The sequence below is a fragment of the Pimephales promelas genome, chromosome 6 (assembly GCF_988280905.1).
Source record: "Pimephales promelas chromosome 6, fPimPro1.hap1.1, whole genome shotgun sequence".
Classification (NCBI taxonomy): domain Eukaryota; kingdom Metazoa; phylum Chordata; class Actinopteri; order Cypriniformes; family Leuciscidae; genus Pimephales; species Pimephales promelas.
Window position 1 is genome coordinate 16469769 of NC_142774.1, and position 8072 is coordinate 16477840.

At 40.9% G+C, this 8072-nt stretch overlaps 1 pseudogene; it reads left to right on the forward strand.

Moving 5' to 3' along the window:
- The first annotated feature begins 6193 nt into the window (after positions 1-6193).
- LOC148978518 (uncharacterized) lies at positions 6194-7240 on the forward strand (annotated as a pseudogene).
- The last annotated feature ends 832 nt before the right edge of the window (positions 7241-8072 follow it).

The following is an 8072-nucleotide window of genomic DNA, read 5'->3' on the forward strand; positions in this document are numbered from 1 at the left end:
GGTTGTCGTCTTTTAACAGCTCACCCTTGCTAAAAACAGAGGGCACAACTGGGATTTGGTCTGTATCATATGCAAGTTCAGTTTTTTTTCTTCCCATAGGTTTCAGGGAGTGCAGAGCATTCTTCTTCTTCAGCTGCAACGGCCCATTTTCTTCTTTGTTTTCTGATGGATTGCCACAAAACTTACACATTACTGCCCCCTTGTGCCCTTTCTAAAAGTTGAAGGATTCATGTCCATTCTATCCGGGGTCTCCTGGTTCCTCCACTTGGGTCCCAATCTTGGTGCATATTTTCGTCACAGGATGCTAACAACGGATGCTTCCCTGATGGGCTGGGGTGCAGTGTTAGAGGCTGTCCAGCCCGAAGTATCTGGAGAGGCTGTCATCTTGATTAGCATCTCAACTGCCTTGAATTCATGGCTGTATTTATGACCCTGAAGTACTTCTTAAGGGGCTACCATGTTCTGGTGCGAGTGGACAATACTGTGGTAGTTGCTTATAACAATGGAATGGAGGTAATGGAGACCATTCTGGGTGCTAAGGCTCCCTCCACTAGAAGAATGTACACCACCACAAAGGTGGTGTACTATACATCATGCAGACCCAGTCCACTGCAAGATTTTTTCAGGGCTGGAATTTCAGCTGTCAGCAGGCACATGTCCTGTTACTCTCAGATTTTTTGTGGCTGCCATCTCGGATTGCTACGCTCTGATTGATGATGTTTCAGTGGGGAAACACCTTCTGATTACCCTCTTCATACTTGGAGCTAGGCAACTGAGACTATTGTGAGAGATTAAGCGAATGTACCTGAATTTACAGTAGATATTTGTCCTTCAGGTCAGTCCTATGTCTGCTGCGATATCTTGTCCTTTTAACAGGGTTTTCCCATATCCTGACACACTATCAATTTGTGATGCGATCTGGGAAAATCCGTCAGGTGTCGAGCTGGTACATTTTCAGTAAAGGTCTAAAAACAGATCGAGTGTTTTTTTGTCAAAATTGGGTTTTCAATAAATTGTTATTTTTATAACATCTTGTTTATCATCTCTGAATATATCTTGGGAAAATTCACTAGTTTGGTGCAGAAAAATTGTGATTTATACTGGCAAGCTGAAAACGTCTTTCTCTTTAAGAACACACACGGCGTAGCAGAGGGGCAAAAAACAACAAAATCGCCCATTTAGCTCTCCTTCTCTTAACACTACAAAGACAAAGTTTCATCTATCAAAATAAACCATATAACAGAATAAAGGTCCCGCCAGTCCTGTGTAAAGTACAACGGCATGCAAGTTTTTATTTATTTGTTTTTATCCAACGTTATCGTGTGGTGTGATGCGGAGCACAAGAGAACAACAAAGTCTGAAGCTGCGTGCTTAAAAGATCTTGCTCGCCTCTCTAAGTCGTCCAATTTCAAAATGGTTTTCACAGGATGAATTTTGAGTTTGTAAGCTTTCGAATGATACCTAATCTATGATGATTACTAAAATATGTGATATGAAAAAAAAGGCAATAGAAAAAGAGTGCCAGTCATCCTGCTAGCAGGATGTGACGTTATTTAAACCTGTTTTTCTCAAAATTCCGTTTCTGAAAATCATAACGATCAGTGGGTTGTCCCAGATCACATCACATTTGTCAGTTGCACCTTGCTTCTCTGTGTTCACAAGTCAGTCCTCTCAATATAAAAGTCTTCTCTACTGACTGACTCAATCATAAAGACAGTCATTGCTGCCATCTAATGGCGAAATAATGTAACTTCTGTTGCTGTTCACGGTCAGGGACTATTTTTTGTTTGTTTTTTTCCAGCAGAAGGAAGGCTTTTATTTTTTTGGCTTTAATATTTCTATTGTGTGGTAATCGTTTATAAAAGCAATAAGGTACTCAAGGCTAGAGCTATATCGTGAATAAGTCACGGCTGAAGGGGTTGCATTTGACTTATTCACGATACAGCACAGCCTCTCGTACCTTATTGGTTACATAAACAGCTACCAGGATGACAGATCAATCTGTTGTATTAATAATTGAAATTTGTTGTCTGAATAAGACACTCTGCGTTTAGTAAACAAAACAAGAAAAAATTCAAAATTACAACAGGACGTTTTTTTGACATTGAAATCTGAATGTATGATGCTGCGTTGAATTTTTACATGTACATTTCTTATCCACCATATGATTTCATTGGAAACCGTAAATAACCTCATTCTCTCATGAGCTTGGGTTGGTGGTTTCAGTATTTTGGACCTCACTGTACACATATAACTTATGCATGAGGAGCATATATGAACTTAATTTCATGCCACTGATTGTGAAATGACATTACACCAAGTTTATGAATGTGGAGGGAATTCAGGGACATCTACATTCTGAGCACATAAAACTTGTGAAAACATGCTCCAGCAGATTAATATTCCTAACAAACAAATTTCAAGAGTGCTGGATAATTAGCATATTATTGAGATGTGAAGGAAGTCACCGCCCAAGAAAATGTCAGATCAAAGTGCCTGAAGATAAAAACTCTAACCAGGCTAATATACGCTTGTGTCCCTTTTGAATTCAGTGCGAGTGATATTAAGTGGAGAAAGCTTGTGACAAAGTGTTTACTCACACAAACAAACACGTACACAATACAGACATGTAAACACAAAAGACATTATTACATACATCAGGTCTTATGAATAGAAACTATAATAAATGTCTGCATGACGGGGGTATGTTCTTCATGACAACAACACGAAAGTAACGGCCCTTTTCTATCAGCCACAGCATAGCCGTGTCATGTTTACCACAATTTCAATTTCAAGGCTTTTTCAGTCCTCACAGACAAAAGGAGCTTATCTACTCAGCTTACTTCAGAGGAGATAATAGATTGTAATTGAGCCACCTAGTCCCTTTGGTGGTTGACCCCCCTTTAACAGCAGTTATCTTATTGCCAAGTTCCCACCTCTAAAGCCTCGGCTTCATACGGTCACGTTATTTTTTTACGGTTTACTTATTATTTAAGGGATAAAACAAGATCATTGTGTGGTAATTTGATTTGTTTTTCTTTCCAATTAGATGTTGGCTCTGGAGTAAAATAACAGATGCTTTTTCTTTTCTTTTTTTTTTTTGGAGGGGGCATTACAAACCTGGGGCATTTAACAGCCCAGACAACCCACTGCTAGGCCAAAACAGAGACTTTTTTTTAACTTTAGTGGAATTCTGTGGAATGGACATGTAAAGAAAGGAACAACCACAGCTGGCCAAAAAGTTATATCCCATCAACAAATTCAAACCCTCAGTCGCTGGTCATCAGAAGCTTTCAAAATGTGCATCAGATCCGGCCGCTTCCACATCCAAGATTCACACCAAACCCTAACTAATTAAAGCTTGCTTTCAAATCACCTGCTGCACTCATTTCATCGTCACTCTCCAACCCACCTCCCAAAACCATTTTTGAACTTTTCACAAAAGCTGCTTCAGCGTGCTGAATGCACAAACACGAGAGGCAACTATAGGGATGTTCGCCGGCGTCATATGTGACGTCATGAAATGGGCGTGGGCACGAACTGGTTGGCAGAAAGAACCAAAACATATGCAGCAGTCTATGGGCCCTATTTTAACGATCTGAAACGCAAGTGTCAAAGCGCATGGCGCAAGTAACTTTGTGGGCGGGTCCCAGCGTTTTTGCTATTTTCCTGGCGGGATATATGCCTCTTGCGCCTGGCGCAAATCTAAAAGGGTTTGGTCTGAAGTAGCTTCATTATACATAGGTGCGGTTTGGGCGTAGCGTGAAATAAACAAACCAAGCGCCATCCAACATACCTTTTAAGAACAGGTGCGCATGTTGCATGACAGATTGTTATTATAACGGCGGGTTTACCAGGCGCGCGCCAGGAGCGTTCACACAGCCGATGAGACCGACGTTCTTGTCAGGGCAGTTAAAAGACAGAGAGGTGACTCCACCACCCCTTTCTCCTCACTTCTTGTCATAAGCACAAGAACACAGCGGGGAAGTACTACGGGTTCAGACTGAATTCCGAGCTCAAAGCCCTTCCCCTGGACAGCACGCCAAATACCCCAGATAGCAAACTGACATTGAATCAACGTGGAAATATGACATCGAAACAACGTTGATCTGACATTGTTTTGCTCATCGAATTAACGTTGAACCAACGTCAGACGCGTCATTCTTTCAAAACTAACTGAAAATCAACTTAAAATCAACGCGTTGTTTCAACGTTATGAAAGCAAACCAATTTTCGATTTCATTTAGCTTTGAAGAATGCCGCGTCTGACGTTGGTTCAACGTTAATTCGATTAGCAAAATCAACGTTGTTTCAATGTCATGAGAGACGTCGTTTCCACGTTGATTCAATGTCAGTTTGCTGTCTGTTTCTTTGCCATGAAAAAAAATGATCTCTTAATTTCTGAGATAATTAACTCATTAATTCAGAAAAACAGAGTAGTTTTTTTTTTCTTCAAGTGAATGCAATACGCTTCCGTATGGATGTATGTCACCTCTGTACTGAAGAATTTTGTTAGAAATATTTATATTTTTCATTGAATGTTAAAGTTCTTTAAATTGTTATTTTCCCTTCACATTTACTAAATTGTCTCTATTTTATGAAAATATACAACTATAATGTCACTAAATTTAAACTAAATTTAAAAACACTTTTGTTGGAAAATGGATTGAAAAACATTACACATGTACTACTACAAAATGGGTTTGTAGTTTTCAATACATTCTTTCTAATGCTGCCATGACTATTACAAGTAATTTCTGCTGTTTTGAAAAAAACCTAATTTGTTAGCCAACAAGATGACATTATCTTAACAAATCAGCAGAAATTGCAACAACAATGTGGAATAAAATCTAGATAATATCCCCAGGCCAGGCCATCAGGCCCTCTTTATCGTTGAGACTTGCATTGTATAAATGCTGTCTCATTGCGTGACTAGGAATTCTGGACATCTTTTCGGCACCATCAATAATACATGCTGATGATTTAACTAGTTTTGTAAAACATTTCCATCCACTACATAATTTATCTCACCCAGTCAATGCATAATGAATAGAACTCAACAGACAAACTGCAGTGTATTAAGATTTAGATTCATTAATGTGGACTATGCTGCACTAGACTTTTACTACAACTTACTTAGCCTCTATTGAGCCACAGTCTATTCCTAATATCCGTATGCAAGATATGGGTTAGGATTATAAAATGGCCCTGGGCTTGGCCATGATGGAAATGTTTGGTGTCCAAGGTAAGGCATATTCTGATACTGCTGAACTTTACGACTACAACTTGTATTATGGCAATTGGGAGTACCAAGGTGATCATAAGTGAACAGTCGAGGGGCTCGTCTTTCTCTCTTAGGTTTAGAATGTTTCTCAACTGTTGTGGAATCGTTGCATTGCTCAGGTGATAATGTGTTTTCGACATGTTCCTCTCTTTGTCCAGTTATAAAGAGATCCTCAGCTTGAATCAGTTCCTCATCACAGTCTTCTTCACCTGGGCATCCATCCTCTGATAGCCCAACAGCGTCCACTCGATCTACGATTTCGGCAATATTCTCGATCTGCGTGGCCAGTCTGCTCACCCCCCTTTCTAACTCGTCATCATCTTCAATGTACTTCGTTGTACCTCCACCGTGCTGTTGGTTTGGTGAGTAATAAAGACAACATTCATCCTCATCCTCCATCAGTTCTAATGATGTCATTCCTCTTTTAGTAGTCCTTTTTCAAAATTTTTGGCCAACATCTTTGTTGGATTGTCTTTCTATCAGCAAATTATTGCATGAAAGCAAGAGGTTACGATGTAGGATTCTAGACCTCCCCTTCCTCAGCTCAGACTTGACTTCATAAATTGGGACATTTTCCTTGACTTGCCTCACAACAGTGTGAATGGTCTCTTCCCAATGGTTACGCAACTTACCTGTACCCCCTCATGGCGTCAGGTTCTTAACAAGTATGTGATCATCTGGATACAAAGTTGCACAAATGTCGGTGTTCCCCTCTCCGCTGAGAAAACTTTGGGGCCCTCTACCTCATTAGAGTTTCTGGGTATTTCTCTGGACTCAGTTCTAATGCAAGCTTCTCTTCCCTCCGAGAAACTTTCAAGGATCAGATCCTTTCTGGAATCTTTTCCTGCCCTTCCTTCAATATCAAAGCGAAAAAAAATGCTTTCGCTTCTCGGACACCTAAATTTCGCTATGAGACTTATTCCTCAAGGCAGGGCTTTCATCTCGCGCTTGTTAACTCTGGCCCATTCGGTGGAACAATTAAGCGATCTGATTCGATTAGACGAAGGCTGTTTGTCCAACATAACGTTTTGGAAAAGATTGCTTGACGATTGGAACGGTATTTCTTTCTTTTACAACGACGATTACGAGTCATCGCTTCAACTTCAATTATTCACTGACGCGGCTCCTTCCATCGGATTCAGGGGTTTTTTCCAAGGGCAATGGTTCGCTGAAAAATGGCCTAATGACTTTCCTAAAACAGCATCTGACACCGTCTCATCCGCGCTCTATGAGATATATCCTTTAGCCGTTGCCAGCTTTCAAAGTCTTTTTTCTGATTCTTCCATTCGATTATTACTCAGAGGGTTAGTCAAATCTTCCAGCAAAACAACAGATACAAGTTTGCCTATTACCCTGCCTTAATTACAAAGATTAATTGTTTCCGTTCACAACGGGCTCTTTTCTACGTACCTCAATACTCTTCTAGAAGCAGTGTTTTTATCCACATTCTACGGTTTTATGCGTCCAGGGGAACTTACTTCAGATACTAATAAATTCGATCCTGACCGTGGCATTTCCTTTTCCGATCTATGCTTCGGACCTAAATTCTTCACACTCTTTCTCAAACACTCTAAATCCGATACCCGAGGCTCCGACGTTACCCTAACACTTTTAAAAATCAATAATAACTTCTGTCCTTTCTCAGCAATGGTTAAATTTCTCAAAATCCGGCATAGAACTTCTAAATTCGCGCCGCTGTTTTTATTACCTAACGGAGCACCCCTTTCTAGGGCTTTTTTCAAATCTCACCTAACCACCGTCATCAAAAGCTGCAGTCTATCCCCCTCTTTCTATACCGGCCATTCATTCAGAATAGGGGCAGCTACTTCAGCAGCTGAAAGAGGAATCCCTACATCAGCCATCAAGGTCATGGGCAGATGGTCTTCCTCAGCTTTCGAATCATACGTCAGACTTGATTCAAAAACCATCCTTGAAGCTCAGCAAACTCTTCAGTGATATCGGGTAAAAATTCTTACAACTACTGGTGGTGGTATCAGGCAGTGGCTTTGTGTGGCCTTGTCTCTATTTGGTGCTGTAGCCACATATACAGAACGTGTCGATTATTTATATATATATATATATATATATATATATATTCTAAAAAAACAAACAAACTGTGCAGTCTGTTGAACCCCGTCCATAACTGTATCCGTGGTCTATTAATTTTACGCATGTTTGGCTATCGTGCTATGTCCAGCTATCGTGGCTATATCTGAGCGGTCTATCGAGACTTATCTATGCCTGGGCTATAACTGTGTGGTCTATCGAGACCTGTCTATGTCTGGCCTATCGTGGTTATATCTGTGCGGCCTATCGAGACCTGTCTAAGTCTGGCCATCGTGGCTATATCTGTGCGGTCTATTGAGACCTGTCCATGTCTGGCCATCGTGGCTATATCTGTACGGTCTATCGAGACCAATCTATGTCTGGCCTATCGTGCCTATATCTGTGCAGCCTATCGAGACCTGTTTTTGTCTGGCCATCGTGGCTATATCCGTGCAGTCTATCGAGACCCGTATATGTCTGGCCATCGTGGCTATATCTGTGCGATCTATCGAGACCTGTCTAAGTCTGGCCATCGTGGCTATATCCGTGCGGTCTATCGAGACCTGTCTATGTCTAGCCTATCGTGGCTATATCTGTGCGGTCTATCGAGACCTGTCTATGTCTGGCTTATCATGGCTATATCTGTGCTGTCTATCAAGTCCTCTCTATGTCTGGCCTATAGACCAACGCCACTTTTGCGTCATCGAAGGGTAACGCCCCCTTTTGGGGGAAAACACCTCTA